Source organism: Astatotilapia calliptera, chromosome 15, assembly GCF_964374335.1.
Source record: "Astatotilapia calliptera chromosome 15, fAstCal68.1, whole genome shotgun sequence".
Classification (NCBI taxonomy): Eukaryota; Metazoa; Chordata; class Actinopteri; order Cichliformes; family Cichlidae; genus Astatotilapia; species Astatotilapia calliptera.
Genome location: NC_137436.1, coordinates 21,937,414 through 21,963,101, shown reverse-complemented (window position 1 = coordinate 21,963,101; position 25,688 = coordinate 21,937,414). Strand labels below are relative to the sequence as shown.

The window sequence follows — 25,688 nt, the reverse complement described above, 5'->3', positions numbered from 1 at the left end:
CAAAAGGGCACTTTGGGCACTCATCAGGAAAGGGGCGGGTGCTCAAGCCCTTCTAGCCCCCCCCCCCCTGCACGTCCCTGTCAGTAGGACTGAAGTTCAGCAAACTCTTTTGTTGCCTTGGAGAAGTGTTTTGGTCATTGTCAGATACATAACTGTATACATTTTCCATGGTGCTAGCCTCAGGTGTGCCCAGACCTAACCCCACCCAAGCCCACAGTGTGGGTTTCATATGTGTCTTAAGGTAAATAAGATATGTGTAGAGTGTTTCTCAAAAAAACCCAAAAAAAACTGCTACTTTAAATTACTTGCTTATTCAGATTTTCTGGCAGATTTTTATACTGTTTTATACCAGGTGTCTTTATGGCTCTTCACGAGATCTTTTGTCACTTATCCTCAAAGACAACCAGCCCAGCCAAATATGAAAACGTTTTCCATTTTCGCAATTGTCAGAATATTTTTCACTTTTTCAATTCTTTTTGCATGGAAGCCAACTGCGTTCCTCTTTAACTTCCATTTTACTAAGGTTCTGAATCAGTCGCCTTCTCTCAGACTCATATTTGTAATCAAATTTGTGCTATGTTTTCATCTACTGCACAGTAATCCACTTCATTATTATAAATAGTGCACAGCAAACAATACCATGGTATGCCTGTACTCTTGGGCTGTGTGAGTCAGGCAAACCCATACTTATCCCTCTTTAAGGCTTCTGTGGTGGGAGGTTTGCCTGCTGCTTCCGGTTCCCTGACACTGCTGCTCTTGGCTATGCAAACTCCACCATGGCCTCCTCCTTCTGGGGTGGACGCACATCATCCTGATGTGTGGCCTCAGGTCTGGGGTTTCCTCAGTCATTCTCTGCCCACCTGGGGCTCTTATAGGCGAGCATTGTTGCAGTTTCCCACCCACCTAAACACACAGCAAAATGACATGTTTGCTTGTGTACCTTTCTCTGTTTTGTCTTTCAGGTTTGATATTTTGTATTTTGTTACAGATGCAGCACTTGGAGACACAGCAAGTGCTGATGTTTGCTTCATCATCGACGTTTCCCTATCTAACTATCCCCCTTTTGTTTCCCTTCAGGGTTTCCCCCTAACCCTTCTGTCCCTTATTTTTTCTATTCCTTCATTTTCTTTTCCCATCTTTTGCCAACCTGGTCTTCACTCCCTGTCCACTTTAGCATAATACCCACAAGGATAATTATATGAATAATATAAGAAAGTAAAAGAAATAAAGGAAAAAATAACACTAGGCGCCTACACAGGGTCTACAGTGCTGCTTTTGGAAAAGGAAATATGTGTGGCATAAAAAAGCATTGTTCTACAAAAAAGAGTGTTGGACACGTGCATAATATTGTGTCTAAACTATCTTAATTCTTTTTCTTTAAAAAAAAAACAACTTTTGTATTTAACTTACTTTCTTATTTCTCTCCAATCCTGTCAGCAAGAACTGCAAATGTAACATCCATTGTTATGAAACTCGGAGATGACGTCACTCTGCTTTGTCTGAATGCGATGGATAACCAGAATACCTGTAACAATACAATGTGGGCCTTTGCTTCAAGAAACAAACCAACAGCAGAGCTGTTCAGGTTTGGGGAAATTGGTGAATATGCCAAATCTAAATCAGACAGACTGACTGTTGCTGTAAACTGTTCTCTGGTTATAAAGAAGCTCACAGCTGAGGACGTTGGTCTTTATTTTTGTCAGCAATACAAGTTGGGGAAAAAACAAGCGCAACACTCTCTACTTCATCAGTTGGTGGTTGATCTCTCTCTTATTACTTGTGAGTATTTACACTTAAAAAAAATATTGTCTGCTCAAACTGAAACTTCAGGCATAAAGATTCCAGCAATGTGGTTGTTTAATTTCTTTCTCTCACATTATCTCCATCTTCACCAGTGAATGAACATAAAGACAATAGTAAGGCAAATTTAAACTGCTCTGTGCTGCCATATGAAGAGTGTCATCACACAGTGAAGTGGCTGATTGACGGTCAAGATGTGGACAAAGATAACAAAGAAGTATTGACCATGCAGACTGACTGCTCCACCACTGTGTCTTTTCCAAAATCCCATGAATTATACTCATTAAAATATAACTCAGTGAAATGTCAAGTGACTGATACTGGCACAGGAGAAGTGCAGCAGTTTACCTTCATCAGCAATCAGCGCTCTGGCCAAGACACAGGTGAGCTCATAATCATTTACTGGATGGATTTCAAGTTTTTGAAGTCCAAAGACATGCAGCTTGTGGGGATAGGTTAATTGGATAATCCAAATTGCCACTAGGTGTGAATGTGCGAGTGAAAGTGAGTGCGAATGGTTGTCTGTCCCTGTGTGTTGGCCCTGCGACAGACTGGCGACCTGTCCAGGGTGTACCCCGCCTCTCGCCCTATGACAGCTGGGATAGGCTCCAGCACCCCCCGGGACCCTGAAAAGGATAAGCGGAAGCGAATGGATGGATGGATTACTTTAAGACATATTTTAAGACATTTGCACTAAACAGGAAACTGCAACCAAAATCTTTTTTTTAATCCTTTTTACAGATTTTTCTGTTTCTTTGAGGCCCATTGTTGTCTCTGTGGGTTTAGCAACACTTTTAATAACTGCTGTAACAGTCAAAATATGGATAGAAGTTAAAGGTAAATTTAAAAATGATAAGTTTGAATAAATTTTCATTTTTATTTTAAACTGGAATTGACTTCCTTCTCTCATTTTAGGGAACAAAACACTGATGGATAAAACCACAGTAAGTACAACTAAACTCAACAACTTGAACTAGAAATTACAAGTTAACAAAAAAAGGCTGCTTAGTGGTAGCGGAAAAGTAAAAAGCTAGACACAACATAAGGAGAACAAAATTGAGTGAAAATGGTATTCAACAGGAGAAAAGGACAAAGGAAACTTACAACGTCCACATGATAGGAAGAGGAATAAAGAAAGGTAGAAAAAGGCACAAAAAGGCACGTGATAAATTAGCCTTCAAAATAAAACAGGAAGTAACTGACTAACTGAAGAAACAATAGATACCAAACAAACAGTAAAGCACAGATTGGCGGAAAACACTGAGAAAAGTACCAAATATTCAAAAACACAAAAGAAGAGAAAAGATTTATAATGGAAACTAAAGATAATTACAACAATGTATTTATCATTATTACATAATTTATGATCTGATGCATCTTATTTTGGTTTTGGTTTGTTTGGGGGTTTTTTTCTACAGGTACATTTTGATAACAAAGAAGATCATGTTACAATAAAGTCTGAAAATATTGGAGACTCTGCTACTTCCATCTGACTGCAATGATCATCATCAAAATCAATTCCAGTTGCTGTTCAGTCATCAGTATCAACTTTTATAATTGGTTAAATGTTAGATATAAAACAGATGCTAAAGTAATTTTACTAAAAATGATTGGTTCTTTGTTTTACTTCAGTCTAGACGTGTATTTAAATTTTCATTTCATTTTTTATAAAAGAATGTTGGTTTTGATAAATGACAGAATCTGCATCAATACTGTTGCACGTGATATAGTAATCATAAATTAAAATGTATTTCTATTCAGTTTTGGTGTAATTTTCTTCTAATTAATCCTTTATTCAATACTTTATACATTAACACTTGTGCATAGAGCAAGATTACTGGGCTGAACAGGGTCAATGGATTCCCTGTAAAGAGATTTGTAGATGTGGGTAAAAGAGGGTCTTAGGCATAGGACACTCAACTTCTTTAAGTTGCTTGAAGACGTTTCACCTCTCATCCGAGAAGCTTCTTCAGTTCTATGGTCAAATGGTTGATAGTCCCAGATTTAAGCCCTGTGGAAGTGTCCCAGTGTCTGAGTGTGTTGCTGGGCCTGAAGGACACTGGGATGTTGTGCTTGGAGAAGACTCTCCTGAGTTTCTCTGATACACCGGCTACATAGGGGATGACAATGTTGTTGCGTTTGTCTTTCTGATCCTCCCTAGTTGCTGTCTGATCTTCTTTTCTGTGCATCTTTGCTGACTTGATGAAAGCCCAATTAGGATAACCGCATGTTTTAAGAGCCACCTTCATATGTGTTCCCTCTTTTTCCCTTCAGGCTTAGAGGGAACATTTTACATTCAGTGTTGTAGGGTCCTGATTACTCCAGGTTTGTGCTCCAGAGGGTGATGGGAGTCAAAGACGAGGTACTGGTCCGTGTGTGTGGGCTTTCAGTAAACTTCAATGTTGAGGTTTCCTAGGGTGACTAACCGTCCTCTTTTCCCCGGACATGTCCACTTTTCACGTTCTGTCCGGGGCGTCCGGGGGGATTTTGGAGATTGATGAAAATGTCCGGGTTTTCCTATAGTCCGACAGGGACCCATGTGTTTGAAGTCATCCCCAAACTGCTGCTTTGTGAGTGCTTGTTTTGTGCTCACAGACGGGACAGACGGTGCGCAGCAATGCGCCTAATGATGTTTAAAAGATCCCAAAGCGCAAGTCATCATTTGAGATGAACTGCAAAAGAAATTTTCCTCGTACTGACCCAGTGCTGGTAATTTTTCTTATGCAGATGAGGCATTATTTCTGTACCATTATTTAATTCCAGAGGCTTTTAAGTTGTTGTTTTTTTGCGCTCGTTGACTTGTAAAAGCCTATATGACAATTTTTTCCACACTTAAACGGTGTTTCAAATCCCCAAAAACAGAGATTTTTTAAATCTCCGCAAAATCTCAGTTTTTGTGTTAACGTGTGGACGAGGAATACGGAGTTCATCACGCAACGTCAAAGGTATGTGCCTTTTTCCACGCTGTGTGCCACGTTACTGTTATCCTTTGTGTCTTCCCTGGTCAACTTTATGTTTTTATCCACAGCGTTAATGTGAGCAGTGAAGGATTCCACTTCTTGGGTTTTGATTTTGAACCAGGTGTCGTCCACGAATCTGTACCAGTGGCTGGGTACTCTCACTTTAAAAGAGCCAAGAGCCTTTCTTTCCACTTCCTCAGTGTAAAGGTTGGCTACAATAGGTGACACCAGGGAGCCCATGGCACATCTATGTTATTGTCTCTAAAAACCCTCGTTGTATTTGAAATATGTGGTGGTAAGGCAGAGGTCTAACAGTGTGCAAATCTGATCAGGGGTGAAGCTCCACCATTTGACCCTAGAACTGAAGAAGCTTCTCGGATGAGAGGTGAAAGGACTTCAAACAACTTAAAGAAGTCCAGATGCTTTACTTTCCAAGCTCCTTAGACTACAATGACCTGGATGACTGAGAACCTTCAGAGACATCAAAGCAGACTGTTTTTAGGAATCTATTGTAGTGAAATATCTGACTGATATTCTTTTTAATTGATGACATTTTGTGTTGTCACAAAAGAAAAAAACATTACCTTTTAATTTTTTAAAAATCGCACCCTGCTTGTGCAGAACACAGTTTCTAAGTGTCACAGTTTAGCTCTGAGCACTTCTATTCATGTATTACCCATTCTATCCACCAGAGGTCCTCAGTCTTTCAGTAGGCCATCCACTCGGCCCACTCACTTGTAAACTACAGGTCTGAGCAGGTGTTTAAAATCATGTATGGATTTATGAACAGCTTTTATTTCTTGTTTTATTAATTGTTAATGAACTAACTTGTAAACAACCTGAACTGTATTTTTGGGACTACAACTGTCTGTTCTGCTGTGCTGTCTGTTTTCTAACATTAGAGGAAAGAGGGGCTGTATTAATGGAAACATTTATCTTGACTAACAATCTTCACAGATTCAGCTTCCTCGGTCAACGTCTTTTCAGGTTATTAAACACATCACTGTCACAAATGCACTGTGAAAACAGACACAATGTGCACTTGGTAAGTCTTATAATTGCTTTGTGCAATAATATCCCTTCATAAAAACAAATTACTTCATGCGTTTCTGAGAAAATGAGAAAGACTGCACCTATGGAATGTAAACATGAAAAGAAAACTGCTAAAGTTGTGAAGAGGATGTGACACCTCAGTAGTGACAGGAAGTACAAACAGTCTTAAATAGTCATCAGTTCAGAAACGTTGACAGTCAAGAAAAGAAATGAGACAGAGAAGCACGATGGATGAATTCATATGGATTAAAATGTTTTTATGTCTGATGCTGGTGATTCAGATTGCAGGTAAGAATTCGGGAAACATTTTAATAGCAGGAAAACACCTTTACAGTAAACTGCTGAGCATGCTCTGTTGTTTGAGGGGAGCTCAGGACATGTTCGTTAACTTGTGTCTAAATTGGTCTTCAATCCGATTCTAAAAAATGCTGTATTCTATTTTTATTTATTTTTATGTTTCTCCTCCATCATTTCAACAGTATCTGCAACTGAAACCTCGATTTTTATTAAAGTTGGAGATGACGTCACTCTACCTTGTCTAAATGTGATAGAGGACCAGAATAACTGTGATGGTACGTGGACCTTTGCTTCAAAAAACACAACAGCAACAGAAGTGATCACCTTTGGAGAGATTGGTAAAAAAGCCCAAATGAAATCAGACAGACTGAGTGTTACAGCAAACTGTTCTCTGCTTATAAAGAAGCTCACAGCTGAGGATGTTGGTTTTTATTACTGTCAGCAGTACAAACTGGGAGAACGTAAACATCTAGTTTCTGAGTTTTTGGTTGATCTGGCTGTCATCACATGTGAGTATTTACCAAACAGTGGTACGCAAAGGTTTGGGCACCCCTGATCATTTTAATGATTTGTCTTTTTAAATCATTGGTTGTTTGGATGAGCAATTTAATTTAAATATATTATATAGCAGATGAACACAATGATATTTGAGAAGTGACATGATGATTATAGGATTTAAAGAAGGTGTGCAATAGTTATTTAAACAAAATTAGGCAGGTGCATATAAGATAAGATAAGATCACCTTTATTAGTCCCACTCGTGGGAAATTTGTTTTGTTACAGCAGAAAGTGGACAGTGCAAAGTTACATAGTAAAAATTAGAAAAACACTGGAATAGCATAAGAGTAAGAATAAGATACTGTACACTGTTAAGTCAAATTGTTGAATGTGTCATTGTGTTTCTTAAATTTGTAAAGTCTTAGTTCAAACTATAGGATCAAGACATTCCTTTGTCCCCCTCCCAAGCCTCTCGAGGTTCTGGGGTGAGGTTGTAGTGTTTTATCACAAGCACATCCCAATGTAAAGGTTTGTTTGATGTTTGGTAAGCTTTCTGCCCTTTTTATGGCTTCACTGTGTTGTGTATGGTGAACCAATACAGGAATTGAGCCATGTGTTGGGTGTGGGTGTGTGTGTGTGTGTGTGTGGGAGGGGGGGGGGGGGGGGGGTTACCTTTTTATGACCAAGGATGTTGTTAGAAACAGTTGTGATCAGGAGGTCACACAAACGCACCCCCATGACGCACACACACACATTATCACACACATGCTTACACAAACACACACACACACACACACACACACACACACACACACACAGTGCATTGTCTTTGTAACCAAGGGGGGTTGTACGAGGGGAGGTGCTTGTGTACACTATTGTGTATTGTAACTATTTTTCCAATAAAAGGCAGCGAGCGGAGGCTGGAGTCGGGGTCATTTTGTGGTAGGATTCGAAGTGCGTTCCTGAGATACCGATGAGGCCTCCCTTGCGCAAGTAAATCGATCAACCGCTGTTGCCTTGTGTTTTTCCTTCATGGGAATAAGTCCCTAGATCAGCGGGGTCTGAGTTTAGACCCAACATACACAACTGTACACAATAGAATAGAATAAAATATAATACTGTATACAATACAATAAAATAGAATACAAATACTATACTGAGTATGACAACGTTGTCAGAAAAAGAGTATTGCACTTAGTGTTAATGCTATTGCACATGTGTGGATGTGTGTGTTTGGTCAGGTGCAAAGTCTTTGTTGTCTGACAGCAGTGGGGAGGAAACACCTACGAAATCTCTCCGTCCCACACCCTGGGTGCCGCAGCCTGCCACTGAAGGAGCTGCTCAGTGCTGTCAGAGTCTCCTGCATGGGGTGGGAGATGTTGTCCAGCAGGGATGACAGCTTAGCCACCATTCTCCTGTCACTCACCACCTCCACTGGGTCCAGAGGGCATCCTAGAACAGAGCTGGCCCTTCTGATCAGCCTGTTCAGTCTCTTCCTGTCCCTACCAGAGATGCTGCCACCCCAGCAGACCACACTGTAAAAGATGGCTGAGGCCACCACAGAGTCATAGAAGGTCTTCAGGAGTGGGCCCTTCACTCCAAACGACCTGAGTCTCCGCAGTAGGTACAGCCTGCTCTGCCCTTTCCTGTAGAGGGCGTCTGAGTTATGAGTCCAGTCCAGTTTATTGTTCAGATAAACACCAAGGTAGCTGTCCACAGCCTCAATGTCCATACCTTGAATGCTTAGTGGTTGCAGGTGAGGATGTTTGTGCCTGTGGAAGTCTACCACCAGCTCCTTGGTTTCACTAGTGTTTATCTGGAGGTAGTTCTGCTGGCACCAGTCCACAAAGTCATGGGTCAGTTCTCTGTATTCCTTGTCATCCCCATCAGTGATGAGGCTGATATAGCAGAGTCATCAGAGAACTGAAAGAAGCACTGGGTGGAGTTGTGGGAGAAGTCTGCCGTGTAGATGGTGAAGAGGAACGGAGCCAGAACTGTTCCCTGTGGGGCCCCCGTACTGCAGACGAGCCTGTCCGACAAACAGCCCTGAGTTCTTACATACTGAGGTCGGTCAGTGAGGTAGTCCAGAATCCATGTGGTGAGGTGATGGTCCACTCCTGTGTTGTCCAGCTTGTCCTTCAGGACTGTGAGAAGAATGGTGTTGAAGGCACTGGAGAAATCAAAGAAAATGATTCTCACAGTGCTCCCAGCAGTCTCCGGGTGAGAGAGGGAACAATGTAGGAGGTGAATGACGGCATCATCCACTCCAATGCCTGGCTGTTAGGCAAACGGAAGTGGATCCAGTGATGAGCTCACCAGGGGCCGAACCTGAGTCAGGGTCTTCATCAGGTGGGATGTCAGAACCACCGGCCTGTAGCTGTTGAGGTACTTGGGACGTGAAGTCTTTGGCACTGGTACAACACAGGAGGTTTTCCAGAGCTGTGGGACTCTCCCCAGCCTCAGGCTCAGGTTGAAGATGTGCTCCATCACGCCATGCAGTTGATCTGTGCAGGGCCTGACCACCCTTGAGCTGATTCCATCTGGACCCACTGCCTTCTTGGCTTTAATCCTCCTCAGTTCCCTCCTAACCTGGGTGGTTGAGAGAGACAGACTTGTGTTGAATGTGTATTGGATGCTATTGTTGGGGATGGGGAGGAGTGAGCAGGGTGAATAGAGGAGGTGTGACCAATGATTTATAAAGAAAAATCATTAAAATTATCATATCAAATTTTGCATACCACTGTATTTGGAGCTGAAACTGCATTTTTAGAATAACCTTGCAGTATAACAGTAATTATCATAATAGTGATTAATTTGTCTAATCTGTGCTATCTTTGTCTCACATGTATATGTATTGGAGTCACAGTAACTGAAGATAAGGACACTGATGAAGTGACGTTAAACTGCTCTCTGCTGACATATGAGGACTGTCGCCACACAGTGAAATGGCTGTTAAATGGTTACAATGTAGACAGAACTAACAACCTAACAGAAAGATCACAGACTGACTGCTTCACCACTGTGTGAAATTCTCACAATTCAAATGTCTCAAGGGATAATATAGTGAAGTGTCAAGGAACTCATACTAACACAAGCAAAGTACTCTTTACCATTATCCATCAGGCCTCTGGTGAGGAAGCTGGTGAGATTACAATCAGTTGTTGAACATGAATGGCGGGATACAAAGTTTGGATGCAGATTTCTTTTTCTTTTTTTTCACAACAAATGAAAAAACTGAAAAATGTTTTGATTATGATTTTTCATTTATTTAGTTGGGACAAACAAAACAAAGAATCCAGCCAGAAAAACTGTATGCAGCACAACATCAGTAACAACCACAGCCGTGAAGGATATTTCAAAAGGTAGTCACTCAAACATTCATCCTTTTGTCATGAATTATCGATTTTTTTTGATTAATAATGTTTTTGTACACTTAATTTAGACATGTCAGATTTGATAAATGACAAACCTAAGAACTACATAAAGAGAAAAGTGGTCTCCATCCACTCATCCCCAACTGGTTGCAGCCATCTGGCTCAAGAGTTGGGAGTTTGCCTTGTAATTGGAAGGTTGCTGGTTCAAACCCCGGCTTGGGCAGTCTCGTTTGTTGTGTCCTTGGGCAAGACACTTCACCCGTTGCCTACTGGTGGTGGTCAGAGGGCCCGGTGGCGCCAGTGTCCGGCAGCCTCGCCTCTGTCAGTGCGCCCCAGGGTGGCTGTGGCTATAATGTAGCTTGCCATCACCAGTGTGTGAATGGGTGGATGACCGCTTGTGTAAAGTGCTTTGGGGTCCTTAGGGACTAGTAAAGCGCTATACGAATACAGGCCATTACCACGATCGAAGTTAAAGTTGTATGATTTTTTTAAATGTAATGAATCAGAACAGTAACAAAGTGCAGCCGTTTCCTTTCAGCCCCCAATTGCCAGGTGAGAATATTAATCTTAATAACACAAAATAACACATCTCACATGTTTTTTGTTATGACTGCTCTAAAGGTAACAGGCTTTGTCTTAAATGCACAAGCTCACCCCCCAATTTGTGTATTTGTTTAGGTTTACCAATGCTGCTGAAGGTCATCTCATCGCATTTTGTATGTGAAGAATACAGACTCACAACATCTCTCCTTCTGCCTTTCCTCTTTCTCTCGCTCCTCTGTTTGTGTGTGGGACAGTATGAGAGATTCATCTTCTGCGTCCCTGCTCCATTTGGCTGCCACATATGTCTCAAATCCCTAATCAGAGCCTTTAAACATTTGATCATAAATTCACTCCTCTTCAGATTGTTGTTAGGTTTGTCTTTAGCATCACTCAGTCTCCATCCAAAAAAAAATGCTACTTGAGTTCTTTGTTTTTCACTTGATTTTTCCAGTCACTAATTTTAAATGTCCCGGGCCGTCTCCTCCAGACCAAATACTTAGTCTTGGTATCCCTGCCTGCTCTGTTTCTCCATCACTCTCCAAACCCAGATGCAAGACCCAATCCCCTCTAGCTTGCACATACTCCCTGATTCCAGTGCTAAAGCCTGCCTCAGAGTCCACCTCTTTGTTTTACCATAATAATTTTCAATATATAATATTAAAAAAATGAAATGTTGATGTTATTTTTTAAGCCATTTTCTGCAATGACTGAGATTGGAATAACACAACGGCAATCATAGTTCAGTGTTGTAACATCTACCTGTCAAAGTTTGAATCGCTGACAGCTAACCGAAATCATCACTCTGTGTTGTCCGGTTTGTAATGATGTATTTTGTTATGGCTAATGATAATATAACTTGATTTGTAAAAGGTTTTCGATTGTGTTTTTTTACATTTGTGTATATTGTGTGAGACTAGGGTCAGTGGGGGTCTGAAAACAGTAAAACAGTACGCTGGTGTTTTAGCTTCACTGGTGTTAGATTAACTCCTGATGGTGATACAGATGTTGCTTCTCGCTGCCAACAGACCAGGAAATAAACGCTGTGAATATTTCATCTTTAAGTCTACTGCTGCATATTTAGATGTGAAAAATCAGAGATTTTGAATTGGTGATATTCCCACACATTAAACTGCTGCAACAGTGCTAAAGGACATTAAAGGCAACTGCGCCGATGCCTGTTCAGAAATGTCTGGACCCATGGCACATTTGTCTAACCCTCACGAGTTAATCTGGAACACCAGGAGCAGGCTGTTTCTGCTGGCATTTTTAACTCTCACAGCCCACTCAGCTGATAGTGGACAAGATTTTTATAAAAAAGCCACTTGTTTCAAAAAATAAAAAAAAAATACAACAACATAAATGTGTGAAAAATAGTGGACATAAAGACTTGAGTGGGAAAGTTTGGTGGCAAACATGATCACGAAGATGGTCTGTTTTCTCAGAATAAGCAAAGACTAATAGCCTTCACACCTTTAACCTCATTTTCCTTTGTTTGATATTTAAATGAAAAGCGAGGGAAGTTTACTAAATTCATTCAGTAAGTGACCTCACTATGATATCACTATGTGATAATTCATTTTAAAGGTAACAACACAAAACATATTATAAATGAACAACCTACCCATTAATGTTACATCATTCATCCTCTAACTGAGGAAGGCATGTTTTGCAACTTGAGTTTTGCTGACCTTGGAAACCAGAGGTGAGCATCCTGTAGACTACAAAACTATTTTTTCTGTCCCTCTGAGTGTGTGTGTTTGTACATGTGCACGCTCTCCCTCATGTTGGTTGTCTTTGGAAATTCTGTAAAAAGCTTACCTCTCGCACACATTAGTCACTTAAGTAGAAGCACAGATACTTGTGTAAAAAAACAACAACAACTCCACACGGATGAATAATGATTCAACTTCTTTAACTAAGTAAAAGTAAAAAGGTGAATCAGGAGTTTGACACTTCAACTGTTTGTTCCTATGTGATGTTTGTTTTCTAACAAACATCTTAGCTAAAACTCTTGACACATTCAACTTCCTCAGTCATTTTTTTTAATATAATGTCAAACACATAACTGTCACCAATGCATTGTAGGGATGCACCTCCTGAGGTCATTTGCTAAAGTTGTGATGAGGAAGTGATATCTGATGAATAACGGGAAATACAAACAGTCTTGAAGAGTCATCAGCTCAGAGACGGTGACAGTCGAGATTGAGAACAAGAAAGAAGTGAGACAGAGAAGCACGATGGATGAGCTCAGATGGAGTAAAATGTTTTTATGTCTGATATCAATCATTCAGATTGCAGGTAAGAATACAGGAAACATTTTAATAGCAGTAAAATTAAATATTACAATCCAAACCTTTATCATAAACCTTTGTCTAAAATGATCTTCACTCTGACTGTGAAAAGTGTTGCATTCTAATCTAGTTTTCATATTTCTTTTCAGAATTCTCAACAGTATCTGCAAATGAAACCACCATTTTTATGAAAGTTGGAGATGACGTCACTCTGCCTTGTATAAATGTGATAGATGAGCAGAATAACTGTGATGGGACTACGTGGACCTTTGTTTCAAGAAACAGAACACTAATAGAAGTGATCAGCTTTGGACAGCTTGGTGAAAAAGCCAAAAATGCATCAGACAGACTGAGTGTTACAGCAAACTGTTCTCTGCTTATAAAGACTCTCACAGTCGAGGATGTTGGTTTTTACTACTGTAAACAATACAGATACCTTCAAAAGCACAGACACAAACGTCTGGTTAGCGAGTCTTTGGTTGATCTCTCTGTACTCACCTGTGAGTATTTTACATTATATTTTCAGGCGGACGATTTTTAGAATAATAATGACAGCAGTAATTAATTTTTCGAATTTGTGGTGTCTTTGTTTCATGTTATCTCCATCAGTGACTGAACATGAGGACAATGATAAGGTGACAATAAATTGATGTGGTGACATATGAAAAGTGTCATCACACAGTGAGGTGCCTGTTTAAAGGTCGAGCTGTGGACAGAGATAACAGTCAAATAGTGACTTTACAGACTGGCTGCTCCACCACTGTCTCTTTACTCAAGTCTCACCATGTTTACTCATCAAGAGATTACCTTTTGGACTGCGAAGTGAATGATGCTCATACAGAAGGGAAGCTGTTTACCTTCAGCCCTCAGCTATCAGGTGAGAAAACAGGAGACAAAATAATCAACTGTTTAAGATGATTGAACCCACCCAAAACATTTATTTGTTTGCTTTTGTATTTATGCAAAAAAAATTTTAAACAACAGATGAAAACATGTTGGTTGTGTCTTTTTCATTTTATTTCAGGTGACAGACAAAGGACAAATAATCCAACCAGAAAAAATCCAGCAGGCTACAGTCAGTCCAATACCCAAGGTATTTATTCAGTAATGTACTTTTTACTTGCATGCATGGGTATACAGTCACATGAAAAAGAACGTTTTCACAGAGCTCGATTCAGTCCTGTGAAAACTGCATAAACCCCATGATTCAATATCTTACAGAGTCAACTTTCGCAGCACTAACTTGAAGTAATAGTCTTTTATGACTATATCAGTCTATCATAATTTCTCCTGGCAGCCCTTCCAAAGAAACTATTCTTGCTCAGTCTTTTTGACTTTTTGATATGACTTTGGTGGAATTAGACCAATGCTGGTAAGGTTGTTGCTGTATGTTAACACCTACCCGAGAGCTTCAGACCTGTAAACTGTCAAAGTTTCTTCTTCTATAGAAATGCCCACTCTTGATGATCAGTTAAGTCCATTTGATTAGTAGCATCTGACTCCAAGTTGCTCTCTTAATTCCTATGGAACGATTAAGGATGTATTTAGTTTGTGCTTAGGACTTTATGCATGATGTATTTATTTTATTTTTGATTTTACATGTTTTAAGTTATGTGTTCAAACTGATTTAAATAAAAGAAATAGCCAAATACCTTCAGAAACAACATGTGTCTGTAAGTAAAATAACACGTCTGAACTAAAATCTCCTTACTGTTTTTCTTCCATACATCTGAAACGCAGTGACTATGATTCACATTGTGCTTTTGTGTGTTTCTGTTTTTGCTATGGTAACAGTGTCACAGTTTAAAATAGAACACAATGTTAGGCATATTTTGTGTGTCATGTAGACTTAGTTTAAGATACATAGAAAGTTTTTTAAATGTTTGAAAAAATATTCACTGAAAATGGTTTTAAGTTTGTTTTTTGGGTTTGTTTCAGCTATCCATTGGTACGTCGTTGCAGCTGTGGGTTTTGTCTTGCTCTTGATAACAGCTGCATCTGTTATCAGATGGAGAAAAACAAAAGGTAAAAACATCAAAAGTTAAAACACATGTGCTTTTAACAGTAAATGTTACAGTTAATTGTTTTTGTCTTTCCAGCAAACAAAACACAGACGGATGAAGATACTGTGAGTTTTTTTTTTAAAAAAACCCCAATATATATATATATATATATATATATATATATATATATATATATATATATATATATATATATATATATATATATATATATATATATATATATATATATATATATATATATATATATATATATATATATATTTTATTTTATTTTTTTTTTTTTTTTTTTTTTTTAAATGGTTGTAGGAAATAAGAATGACAAATAAACACCAAATCAGCTCATCTCTGAGGAGTGTTAACAAGAACTAAACTGTCTTTATAAAGGACAGTTTTCCAACAGATGTAACTGTCTATTTTCCAGGGACTGAGTTTGAACTCTACACAGACTCAGACTGCTACTTAAAAAAGTCCCAGCATGGGAAATCCCACACCACACCCACAGTACAGTCAGAGCACAGTTAAAACCACTTCTTCTTCTATGTGCTTGTTAAGTGCATGCGACTCAATGAGATCTTATAAAAGATAAGGAAGTTAGACTGAATAACAGTGGGACAGACCATGAGTTGTAAAACCTGAGGTTAGAGGTCAAAACATGTAAACTTTTTGAGATATTTTGCTCTTCGCTGTGTAGGTAGATCATGAAGTTTCCTATGCCACCATCAGCTACAGAAAGAAAGCCAAGAATAAAGCCCAGGTAACGTGTCTTTCATAGATGCTTATGTTGTATACTGATATATTAATAGGTAATGTGTGCAAGCTGAGATTATAATTCATACTTACCTTTAAAATTTGTTGAGCTCTATCTCTTATTTTAACAGAGTGTTAATTTATGTTTATTTATGTATCCGACAATTCTCTTTGTTTTCAGGTTCAGGGTGATGATGAAGGTGATGCAGTGATCTACAGTGTTTTGATGGTTTCTTCATCTCCTGCAGCCACTGTCAACCCCAGTAACCCACAATAAAAAAAGAAAATAGAGAAAATGGCAAAAGGATTTGATCTTTTTTTAAGAAAAATAAAAATGTAAATGGATGTGTGATTAGAGACTTCATAAAGCATAAAACTATTATAGCAAATGCTGGGAGTCAATCGAGAATCAAGGCCATCCTTGGGTCATTCCCACTATTCAGTGTCATTTCAAGATAGTAACATTGCAAAAAGTACATTTCTAATTATCCATAATGTTATAATGTGATCTGAAAGAATGCTTGTTAAACTTTTAGAGAAATATACCAGTCAAGCTCAGAATATTAATACATTTTTCCAGGTTTTCCACATGTGGTGCAGGCCAAACATCCCACCTGTTACGGTACAATCTTATCTCTGTTACTGCGTTATTAATGTACAGTCACTTTTCTATTTACATTTCCTAAGAGCTAAAATGTCCCTGTGTTTACTCTGCAAATGTATTTCAGGGGAGTGCTAATAAAAAAGTATTATCAAGAAAAGGCACAATTATTTTGAAGCATGGTGTAATTTCACTTAATTAGATTAGATTAGATTAAAAATGAATTTTAATGAAAACTTGTCCAATTTTGCAATTATTCCATTTGTCAAATTTATTACCTTCAATAACCACACAGATGTTTATCTTACGTTTTTTTAATTACTTAATTTTGAAAAAACAAACACAGGTAACAGGTAGACATCACAGGGTGACTTCACACCCATGAAAGCTTGTACCCGTAAATTTTCAAGAAAGGCTCGTTATTTTTGGTATAAGACATTTGAGGAGAAATTATTTCTTCACTGTCCATCTCCAAACCACAATTTGAACGTATACAGAGATAATCATAATGCACAAAAGACAGTACGATTTGTTGTTGGTGCATTTTTTACGCAGACGACATAGAGATGAGATTAAAGAGAGCAAAAAAAAAAAAAATGATATGAAACGTTTGTGCTGCAAAAATGTTAGTTTGTGCCGCTGTCATTTTAAAGGTAATAATAAAAATATGCTTCTAGAGGCCATCAGAGGTCACTCTGGATCACCAAAGTCCAACAGTTTTGCTGCCTCTGATTCTCTCCACACATGGGCTGCAGTCTGCCTTCACAAAGTTCTTTTGTTATGTGTGCCCACAGATTTCCGAACATGGCTATCTTAGGAAAACCAGTGTGCATGGATTCATCCATATTTGCCATCACACACTTCAGCACCATTGGCAGTGAATTTCAGGTTCTGGTTCAGGCCACAACACGTTTTACAAAAGCCTCTGATTTTTATGAAACAAGATAATGTTGTGGGATTTACGTTGGCTCGTTTAGAAATGTGCATGTACTTTTAACCTGTTTCCAGATTCCCTGGTTTACTACATGAGTCCATCTACCTGGCTTCAAAATGGTGTAGTCCCTTTTTTGTGAAAAAAATCTTTTTGTATGTGACTTGATCTGGAACCATATGTATCCACTGTTCAAATGGGAGCTCAACATTGAAAGTGTTGCAGTCTTTGTTTTGAAAAGGAGAACTACTTGGTTCAAAAGCACTGACATTGGCACTGCTGCTGTGTCATCTTTTCACCAAGTTGTTTGCACAGATTTCCCCATATGTCATCACTTTAAGATAAGATAAGATAAGATAAGATAAGATAAGATAAGATAAGATACCTTTATTAGTCCCATGAGTGGGAGATTTCATGTTAAGGCTGCCGACCAATTGCACGCAATGGCGGCGCCATCATACCCTCCGACCATACATACATTGCACGAAAACATCACATGGGGAAGACAGGTTAGAGAGGTATAACAATGGAAAATGCACAACACGAGGAAAGATAAGGAGAAAAAAATAACTCCCCCAGACTAAGATCCAACAGGAAGATCAGTTTGAGAACAGAAAAAAAACCCTACTCTGCACATAGCAAATGAAAAAACTCTTAATACACCAAAGAAACACAGGGATGGGTAAAGGGTGAGAGACAGCCAGTGTAGGCAGGGCATCCGGGCCTGCAGCCTGTGCACTGGTGTCCTTGATCCACCATCTGCATCGGAAGGGAATAAGCGTCGAAGCGTCTGTCTGTGTGTATGTGTCCAGAGTTCAGCTGAGACAGTGTCCTTCACCCTGCCAGGCGAAGTAAACAGTCTTCCAGCCAACCCGGCCTTGCGTAGGATAGGAAGAACAGTCAAAGCACAGTCTGTTATCAGGGTGTTTTTGTTCAGCTCCAGCCTTGATACCACAGCTGGCACTGAAGCGGTAGCTGCATGAAGTGATGATGGTTTTTTACTTTAGTGCGAACAACTCATGTGAATTTCAAAGCTGTTCTAACAGTGCGACACTGGTCTCTCAATCTTCCGTTGGAGAGCCGCGAGCTTCTCCATGATGTTATCAAACTTACACTCCGTGATGTTGTCATTCTTGTGCTCAAAGAGCCGATTCTGAGAACTCACGACCCCAGTGAGCTTCTCCAAGATGTAATCCAATTTGCGCTCAGAGGTGTTATTCTGAGTGTTCACGGCAGCCGCAAGTTTCTCCAAGATCTTATCCGTGCTGCACTTAATGAGCCCATTTTAAGAACTCATGCCTCGTCCCATCGTTTCAATTCCAGCGGGCAGCCTTGTGGGGGTTTGAATAGCCGGTTCCGCTTTCTTAATTCTTCGATAAGCCAGGGCCAAGCCAGCTCCAATCAGCCAGAACCCTGTTATCATGGTTCCGAATAGATAGATATCTTCAGTAGGGATGGGTACTGCTATCCGACTCCATTATGGCACGCACTTTGAATTCTAGCCAATCATTTTACCTTTCCAAGGATAGTAGGCGGGCCCAGGTACGTACGTTCTTTTAGAGCAGAGCTACAGATTAAAAAGGCCCAAGGCGAAGCGGTCAAAAGTCTGGCTGTACTTCACAGCAAAAGATGCAAACTCAGCAGCCTGCAACAAGTGCTTTAAGGTGATACTGTGCAAAAGAGTTAACACCTCGAATCTGATGAAACACCTGGCCACGCATAGCGGGGGTTTTTTTAAAGCCAAGAAATGCACCGTATTTGATAGCTTGCTGCAAGAGCCCACACCGAGCACATCTACTGCGGGTGTGGTGCCTGTTATCGACCCGGAGTTAGCAACATCCCCCAAGAACCCGAAGAGCTTGAGTTCTGGCCCCTATGCCAGTGTAGCAGAAATGATGATGGATGATGATGGCAGCAGCAGCAGCTGTTCTTCTCTGGGTGAGTCGCTTAATGTTGTTCGTGTGTAATTTACGTTGAGTAGGCTAACCACGTTATTACATTAATGCAGATTAGGTGAACTAGCAAACACCGTTGTAGTTACATGCGGCTGTCTTCTTGTTTGATGGCAGATACTCCCTTCACCCTGACCAAAAAGGCTAAAATGACCAAAGAAAAAGTGGGAAACAGCTAAACATGAGATGTTTTTGGACAAAGTTTGTGTTTTTTCCATTGATTAAGCACTGCTTCCAGCCAAGAGTGATACCATATATCCCCTATAGCTGCAGAAAAGGCTAACATTGTTATCTTTTTGCAAAAAAACAGCTAAACATGAGAGGTTTTTGGACAAAGTGTCTGTTCTCCATTCTTTAAGCACCGGTTCGAGCACCGTTTAAGCACCGGCACTGTTTCAAAAGTACCAGTTTGGTAGTAAAACCTAAACGATACCCATCCCTAATCTTCAGCATCTTCGATCGACAGCCCCGCCAGGCACAAGACCCTCCAATTCTGCCACCCGTCCATATCCGGCAAGGAAAGTACCTCCAGGACACTCAGGCTCACCCGAGCCCATACTTCTCGTTGACAAAAGGGTGTCAATTGCATTCAGGGACAAGTTGATCAAATCCATAATTCCTCTTTTAGGTTTTAGAGAACGACCGTGAGAGAGTGTTCCAGGGAAAAGTAATACATTGCTTAGATGAAGGGAAGTTGTTTTTTTTTCTTTGCAGTAATCTTTCCAATAATAATACATATGCACTAACCTCATGCTTGCGGTTAACAAAAGCCTAAAGACACAAAACCAAGTTAAGTTTTTTACCTGAAGTTTACATTTTTTTTAAGGTTGGCATTTATTTTGTTTCTTTTTAATAATTATATTGATTCTATTGATTGTTTGCCAAGCACTGAGGTCTCTGCTTAGACTGTGCTACTGGGATCACTGATTTAAAAATGAGGCAAAAGCACCAAAGTTGTGCTCAAAAACAGTACAGTGAGCTACAACCTGTTGCTTTAATAACTCTAACACACTTATTGTTTTTTAAATACATACGTATTCAGTTTTCTAAACCTAATTATATTAAAAAAAAATTCAAAAACATCACCTTAACACCCAAATATACGTAATTCAAAACTTACTTTATTTATTACCCATTTGGCTGGTAACATGGACCCAGTCTGATGAATAGTTACTGAATATTACTGCTGGAGTCTCAGCCATTGACTGTATGTAAGCTATATAATAATAATAATAATAATAATAATAATAATAATAATAATAATAATAATAATGGATTGCATTTATTGGGGCCCTCAAAGCACTTTACAATGCCACTATTCATTCACTCTCACATTCACACACTGGTGGAGGCAGCTACAGTTGTAGCCACAGCTGCCCTGGGGCAGACTGACAGAAGCGAGGCTGCCATATCGCGCCATCGGCCAGCCGGGGCTCGAACTGGCAACCTTCCGGTTACAAGACGAACTGCCAACTCTTTGAGATACAGTCTTTTCTTTAAAGGCTGAAGTCAAAGCAAATCATTGTAAAAACAAGACAAGTCAATAAAAAATAACCAATAAATATAATACTAAACTACATCTAGCCAGGTGGAAGGTCGATATTATGGGACTTGCCACTGGACGGCGCTGTTTCTTTTGGGGTACCTCTGAGAGCGCAGGGGATCATGGGGATGCTAGCTTGCATTGGTTTTATGTGGGTGTGCAATGCCTTTTTTTGCTGCATGATCTGTTTTAAATGCAAAGTGTGCAACAGTTTAGGCACCAGGAGTTGCTGCAACCAACTTCGCCGTTCATCTCAGAGGGATCTATATTCCGTTTTCTGCTGGATTAATGCACTGTATGTATTTGAGTTCACACTTGTTCACACTTGGAAAATGTACCTTGTTAACTGTTTAATCTTAGCAGGAGAAGCCACTAAGGTTATTTTTGCACTGCTAAGTTTGTTTTATTTCTGTATGGGTTTATATCAGACACAAAATGAGGCTAGACGTCCTTGAGTTCCAGATGCTGATAAAGTTGGGGAAATACCCTGCAGTAGCAGTGGGTTACTAGTGCACAAAGCTGTTACTGGATAAGAACTGTCTGTAACAATTTTATTTCTTTATTTTCACCTTTTTTATTTTCTTCTGAGCGCTTACTTTATCGTTCAGATTAAAAGAACCCCAAAGATAATCTGTGTTCTCGGCTGGTTAATTTAGCCAGGCTACATACAATAGAGAGAAAATCCAGTAAATATAATTATATTATGTAAAAAATATACAAATATTTACATATAAAATAAATATAATACTGTTTCAAAATAAAAGCCTTTTGAATATCTGAGCTGTTTACCTCTAATTTAAAAAGACATTACAAGGGTACTAGTTTCATTTTAATCTAAACATAATCTAAATTGACACTAAATCAGTTTAAATATTACAGCTGAAGGTGATTTTAATAAATGTACTGCTGCTTGACTTTGTTTTACTACTGCAGTATAATTTATCATGTACAAAAGCTCCAAATGTTGTTTCTCTGACTTAATGTTCTGATGACGTTTGTGTTACTTTGCAGGAAATAGTCAGGACCCAGATGAACTTGTGCTGGAATTCAGTGTGGGTGAGTAATATGAGCATTTATGAAGGCTGTCCATGACCTGTAATTAAATTTAGCGTCATTAGTGCCACTCATTGCAAGTGACAGTGCACATGCTTTCAGCATGGAGTCTGCTCTTATGGTAGCAAAATAAATTCAGAAAATCTCCATCAAAAAGCAGCTCAGCAGCAGAAATATATATGGTCAGCTGGTTGTGAGTTAATGAGCATGTGAAATCAGTGTGAACATTTTGAAACAACAACTCTCCAACCTCGTAATTGTAAGACTGCCTGTGCAGCCACAGGAGCCTTCAGAGAGTCTTTGGCTGTATCCCAATTCAGGGTCTGCAGCCTTAAAGACCACATTCTAAGGCCGATTACGTCACAGCGACGCAACAAAGGCTGTCCCAATTCAAACGCTGCTCGAAATGTGGCCCTCAAATGCATCCTTCATTTCCCTGAATTTTAAGCATGGGTCTGTGTACCCTTCATGGCCCAACATATCCCAGACTTCATAGCACGGCGGTGGGTGTGGATAATTTTGCCGAAAGAAACGGCAGACGGCTAAAGAGGGGCGGCCGAAGAGTAAACTCTTAAAAGTAAGTACTGAATATTATGTCACTTATTTATGTGCAAATGTTTTTATAACAAAGTTATGTGACATTAGCAATGTTTGTACTAACTTGGTTTTAAAGCCTTTACTTCAAAATATACGCCGTTCAATAGTCGACCTTAATCTTACAGAGAATGTGATGATTTTGTGGATAATTAAAGTCAGTCATATATCCACAAACACAACAAGCTGAAAGTCAGTGATGCTGCTCGGTTTGCAGTCCTGAATATCACAGCACAAGCAGGATTCACTGCACTGTTAATGTGAGCTATGTTATATTGCTGCCTCTGTTCGGTGATGTCGAGCCAAACGCACTTTAACGTGTGTTTGAACGAGCTGACGGTTCACTCGTTAAACTGAAAGAAAGATGCTTTAATCGCAGGAGTCACACATGTGTCCACTGTACCATCTGGGAACTCTTCTTGTTTAGCACTCGTAATAACACAAACACTAAATCCTCCTTCTCTTGTGCTGTTTTGTAGCAGTGTGTACACCTGAGACTTTCACCTGTCTGTCTGTCCTGCACTCTCTCTCTGTTTCTTTCTCTCTGATTGTGGAATAAAAGTATGAACATGTATTTATAAGTTACACTTGTGTTTGAATCCTGCAGCTTATCACACATTTGATTTCCATGTGTGACAACTGCAAGTGTCCAGAGTGAGGACAGACTGAGGGACCCACTGCTGCACATCATCTGTGAGGCTTTGCACCCCTGATGATCCACCAGGACAAACTCAGCAGTGTGTGAGGAAGAGGAGGAGGAAGAGCCAGCAGCAGCTGACAGATGGAGAGAATAGACAGACTGTTCCCTGTTTGTGAAGGACTGCTAGGAAAGTTTAACATAACTAATTGTCTGTCCTGAATCAGTCTTATTAGGTAATGTTCAAATAATTTTATCATTCCAGTGTTTTCAGTGTGGGAGAAAGTACTCAGGGCCTTCAAGTTAAACACTATGAAAGGCAGCAACAAGTTTAATGTTCAGAAACCTGAAGTATGTATCAGCAGCAGAATGGACCTAAAAATAAATGTTTGTTCCAGTTCTATGAAGCTTTGAGTATTTTGGATCAGTAGCACTGCTGTGTTTGTTGCATCATATTGCTGTAATTGTTTGTATGCTTTATATATTCTGAGGTAAGTTGATCTATAGTGTTACATCATATTCTATAAGGATGTTATGTGTTGGTTTACTTTCTGCCCAGTTTGACCCATTTAGCAGAAGCCAGCCTGTTTAAGGCTCTGATATCTATTCTGTATGACTTAAAGCAGTTTTGACATGGTCTGATTTTCTCACCCAATAAAGGAATATTTCATATATCAGTCTACTCTTCATTTTTATCAGAAACAGTTATCTCAGCTTGTACATTTTCACTTTACACATATTTGTAAGCACTTTTGATCATCATGTGACCTGATATGTTTGGGATGGATGGGCTGTGAATTATATAGTGAATTGTCTTATTTTGTCACTCTGTGCAGGCTTTCTACTTACAGGGTGGTGGGTCTCAGAGGACAATTGCTACCCCTGTTGAAGTGAACAACGTGTGGAGTGCAACTGGCTTTGTGGCATAGCTGGCTCTGGCCTTGGACTGTGTGTTTTTACTTTGTACCTAAATGGGACACTGGACTTTTTTAAATATTATTCTTTGTTTATAGGCACGGTGGTCAGCACTGTTGCCGCACAGCAAGAAGGTCTTGAGTTCAATTCCACCATCAGGCCGGGGCCTTTCTGTGTGGAGTTTGCATGTTCTCCCCGTGTTTGCGTGGGTTCTCTCCGGGTACTCCGGCTTCCTCCCACCGTCCAAAGACATGCAGCTTGTGGGGATAGGTTAATTGGATAATCCAAATTGCCACTAGGTGTGAATGTGTGAATGAAAGTGAGTGTGAATGGTTGTCTGTCCCTGTGTGTTGGCCCTGCGACAGACTGGCGACCTGTCCAGGGTGTACCCCGCCTCTCGCCCTATGACAGCTGGGATAGGCTCCAGCGCCCCCCGCGACCCTGGAAAGGATAAGCGGAAGCGAATGGATGGGATGGATTCATTGTTTATAAATTAAATTTTAGAATTTAGAAATTGACTGTCATCATGGCAGCACCCCCTAGTGGCCTTGAAGCAAACAGTCTCCTAACTAAGCCATGGCATCTCCGGTCTCTCCTACTTTTGTATGCTCTGCTGGAGGAGCAGCATTGGATCTAGTGATACTGAGTAAGCTGATTAGGACAGGCCTGGAGAAATGTGGTTTGCATGAAGTATCAGAGGAAAAAAACAACCTTGTACAGCTCATACTTTTTATTAACAAAAATAATAATACACAAATAATAAATACTTGATTTTTACTTTAATCAGATTTGACTGGTATTTTTAAACATTCATTTCTTTGTTCCTTCAACTATTGTATTTAAGCTTATGACTCACTCACAGTATGTTTATATAACTGTCTAAATAAACGGTGAGGATGTGGCCGCAGTGGCTGAGAAGCAAGAAATTTGCTTTTTTTTCCATTGTGAAGCATAAATAAACATACCACGAAACCCTGCACAAGGAGCCATATTTGTTTTTTGTGTGTGCATAAGATGAAGCTTTAGTATTATTACACATATGATAATGATGTTAGCATGCAACACACAAACTCAAGTGGTGTTGCCAAGATAGTTGCTGACTGGCAAGAAACTTCTAGAAGAAATCTGGTGACAGTCCAAAGCACAAATGAACATGTTTAATACTCGTGCAAGACCCTGTGGGAAGGTGCTGTATTTTGTGTGAATCAGGAAAAGTGCACGATGATGACGAGAACTTACAGAATTTTAAAAATATAACGGAATTAAAAGATAGCAGGGAGTTAGGTCGCTACTTTCCATCTAAATATAATATACAATGTTCTGACTGAGGGATTTCTGAAACAAATTAAAACGTACAGTGCTGCTATGACTTCTGAAATAAATGAAAACAGGAAATGAAACAGCAGTGACATTTGTAGGGTTACTGAAGTTTGGCTAGCTGGTATATAATGATGTGCTACGTGATTGCTAGCGACACAGCTCTGTTAGCATAACATAAACAGTGAAGCTGGAGGATGGGTGCTAGCTTTTTTCTACTCTGTAAAAGTTAACGTGAGGGTTTGCGATGGTTAGGGACAAATGCAACAACAGCGCAACAGTTTCTATTGCTTTTAATATTGGACAGTTATTCATTAATGAATACAAATGGTTATTGAAGTTATTTAGACAGGACATTAAACAATAAACTACTTTGAGAATATGGCAGCATAAAACCAGTGTAAAAGATATATTTCAACTATTTTTTGGTGTATTTATTGATGATTATAACAGAAATTTTGATCAAGCAACCAGGAAATGTGCAAACAGGTTGTGAGTTTAAAATTTTCAACACTGGGGAAGAGGTACATATACACAGACTAGTTAAAGATATATACA

General features: G+C 39.6%; 1 long non-coding RNA gene across 1 annotated transcript; it reads left to right on the top strand.

Moving 5' to 3' along the window:
• Positions 1-5,674: 5,674 nt before the first annotated feature.
• Positions 5,675-11,579, top strand: LOC145420567 (uncharacterized). The gene is made up of 4 exons (XR_013901893.1): positions 5,675-6,101; positions 6,293-6,385; positions 9,881-9,970; positions 10,661-11,579. It is a non-coding gene; the product is annotated as an uncharacterized LOC145420567 (long non-coding RNA).
• The last annotated feature ends 14,109 nt before the right edge of the window (positions 11,580-25,688 follow it).